The sequence below is a fragment of the Oryx dammah genome, unplaced genomic scaffold (genome assembly GCF_014754425.2).
Source record: "Oryx dammah isolate SB20612 unplaced genomic scaffold, SCBI_Odam_1.1 HiC_scaffold_9, whole genome shotgun sequence".
In the NCBI taxonomy this organism is placed as follows: domain Eukaryota; kingdom Metazoa; phylum Chordata; class Mammalia; order Artiodactyla; family Bovidae; genus Oryx; species Oryx dammah.
Genome location: NW_024070193.1, coordinates 6,396,219 through 6,399,289, shown reverse-complemented (window position 1 = coordinate 6,399,289; position 3,071 = coordinate 6,396,219). Strand labels below are relative to the sequence as shown.

At 52.4% G+C, this 3,071-nt stretch overlaps 1 protein-coding gene across 6 annotated transcripts in view; it reads left to right on the top strand.

The window, feature by feature from the left end:
• Positions 1 to 49: 49 nt before the first annotated feature.
• Positions 50 to 3,071, top strand: part of ZDHHC3 (zinc finger DHHC-type palmitoyltransferase 3) — a 59,551-nt gene continuing 56,529 nt past the window's right edge. For 4 of the 6 annotated variants that reach the window (XM_040246776.1, XM_040246774.1, XM_040246778.1 and 1 more), the window contains exon 1: positions 58 to 313. The gene's annotated coding sequence lies outside the window, so the exon portion shown is untranslated. Of the gene's footprint in view, positions 323 to 3,071 lie in introns of all 6 variants that reach the window. The other 2 variants (XM_040246775.1, XM_040246779.1) reach the window with 2 other exon arrangements.

Sequence of the window (3,071 nt, the reverse complement as noted above, 5' to 3'; positions counted from 1 at the left end):
CGCGTCGCCCTCCGCCAGGCACGGCCCCCCCCCCCCCGCCACCAACCCCGCGCCCATGCGTCATCAGCCTGCGCGGCGGCCGCTCCTGCAGCTGCCGCCGCCACCACCACCGCCGGGGAGCTCGATGGGCTTCTCCTGCGCGCCGCCCTGTGTCTGGCCGAGTCCAGGGAGCCGCGGCGCCTCGTGCCTGGGAGCCATCGCTGCAGCCCAGGGCCGGGTCCCGGGTCAGGGGCTGAAAGGGGAGCGACGACGGCAGCGGCAGCCGGAGCCCCACCGGGGGGTCTGGGACTGGGGAACTGCCTCCGGCTTCACGGTCAGTCGGGTGAGGAAACTGGGATCGGGTGAGAAAGCTGGGGCGAGACGACAGACGCGGGCCGGGGCCGGAGCTCGAAGGACTAGCTGTGGAAGAGGCGTGCGGCGCAGTTTGCTCAGAGCTGGAGTTGAAGTGGCCGGTCGTGTGCGTGCGTGTGTGTGAAGAAAGAGAGCGACCCCAAGTGAGAGGTGGCGGACGTCGCGATTGGCCTAAGAGAGGCTGTCTCTTGGCTCTCCTTCCTGCCCTCATGTCTTGTATTTCTCTGGCCCATGGGATGGTGGGGAGGAAAGAAGCGATCAAGCCCTCTTTAGGTCGTTCTCGGTGATAAGGATCTGGGCCGGGAGTGAATGCCTGTCTAGTCCCGAGACGTCTTCAACTGCACCCCAGGGATTCCCCCAACCCCCACCCCCGCTCTCTCTGGGGCTGGCTGACCGAACGCTGACCCCCCCCCCCCGGAACCTTGCAGGATCCCCATGTCCCGGATGGTTGCCGGAGCTTTGTCCCAAAGAGAGTAGAGGGGAGAGTCTTGGTCAGCGCTGGCGGGGTGGGGGGGGGGGGGGTTTGCGGGAGCGCAGTGCCCCGGCGTCCCCAGGCACTGGAAGCCCTGGCTTGACCGAGTGATCGCTGGGAACCGTGGACAAAAAAAAGAAATGCCGGCCCCGGTCGTGACCAAGTAGGAATATGGGCCTTGAATATCCAGAAAGGATACCTGCAAGGTGAACGTGGGGTCACTGAAGGAGCCCATTAAGGCGGGGTTGATAAGGCAGGAAACAGATTTTAAAGGGGCCACGTAGATAAATGGAGGAAAGTTAACCCAAAACGATAGTAGCAACGAGGGAATCTGATGACTTTTCCAAGTGCCCCACTTTTGAGGAACCTCCCTGTTGTCAGAAGTGAAACTAACCCTTGACTGCTTGATCCTCCAAAGAATGGTCGGTGTCTCAGATAGTAGCCTCAATACAGTTTCACAGATAACTCTTGGGAGTCTGCTGTTGATGGGCTTTGTGCTAGCTTTGAGACACTGAGACAAGTGAAACACAGCTTCTGCCCAGAGAAGCTCCCAGGCAGAGGGAAGGCTCCAGACCCAGCATAAACGTGGGGGTGAAGAGCTGTGACAGTGGCGCCGGTGAACATAGTGGGATCCGGAGGTGGTATGCCCTCTGAAGAGGGTACGGAGAGGAAGTACCTGCCCACATTCTGAAGCCCTGAGCTGCCGAGCCCCCAAAGAAATCATCTCTTCTTAGTAGAGTGGACCTTTCATTGTTTCCGGTCTCTCCGTAACTCTCTGCAGGTGTACCTATAGGGAGGATGTCTTGCAGTGTTGAATTCTGCCCTCCGGGAGACTCGGAGAGGTAAACCCAGAAGGGTTTCCTCCTTCATGAAAGTACAGGTGCCCCACCTGTTGGGACACATTCACCTAGAGGCCTTTGGGTGACTGAACACCTGGATTCTAATGAGCACCTGGGTGATGAGATACCAGGGCACTTCTGATGTTAGAAACGGTGTCTTGCGCTCAAGATCGCTCAGAAAGAAGAGACCCCGGATGTGAAATTTTAATAGGTGGGACATCCAAGAGGATCGAGGGTTTAAAAAGTGGCAGCGAATAGATCAGAAAAGTCAGGGAAAGAAAATTCTGAGTTTGGATGCCATGGGATCATCTTTATGTAAAAATCTTTCAGTGTGTCTTTCAAACTATAGAACATACATTTGAAGTGTTTCCCAGGTAAATGTCTAAAGATTCTCTGCTGGAGAAGGATTGGCAGTATTTGCTAAATAACATTACAAACAATGTCTGACATGTTAGCCTAAATCGATATAAGAGATACAAACAATCGAATGTTCGTTTTAAATTTTCTGCTAAAACAATGACACCTTCACTAACTGTTGTACTTTAATGCAGCCAGAACATTTTTTATCACATTTGTTGTGATCATACATTAGATATTTCAAAGCCCCATAATCTCAGAGTTCTTTCTGGTTTACTGAAGGAGTTCAGAGACTGTACGTTTGCCAGAAAATCAAAACACCAAGGATGGCATATTATTCTATTAACCAGCTTGTTTTCCCATCACTGTCAGATTCTTTTGGGTGCATACTGATTTGTAGGTCCGTCTGTCCTAAATCTCTGTATTCTTATTAATTATATCTAATAATAACCAAAGCATAATAGTGCTTACTATCTGCCCAGCTCTGTTCCGAAACACTTCACAAAGACTAACTGATTCAGTCCTATTAACAATAGCCCTGTGAGGCAGGTGCTATTATCCTATTTTACAGATTGGGAAACTAAGGTACAGAGAGATTGTCTTGACCAAGGTCCCAGGTCACATAACTGGGAAGCAGTAGAGTCAGGATTTGAGAGCAGACAACCTCGCTCCCATACCTGCATTCCTAACCACCCCTTTATGCGGGTGTCCCCTTTCATTTCATTCACCAGAGAGTTTGAAGGAGGCCTGTGTTTCTTATGGGCTTCCCTTGTGGCTCAGCTGGTAAAGAATCTGCCTGCAATGCGGGGGATCTGGGTTCGATCCCTGGGTTGGGAAGATCCCCTGGGGAAGGGAAAGGCTACCCACTCCTGTATTCTGGCCTGGAGAATTCCACAGAGTGTATAGTCCATGGGGTCGCAAGAGTTGGACACAACTGAGCAACATTCACTTTCACACTTCACTTTATGTTTCTTGTAGGTTTCCCAGGTGGCTCATTGGTAAAGAATCCACCTGCAATGCAGGAGATGTGGGTTCAATCCCTGGGTCGTGAA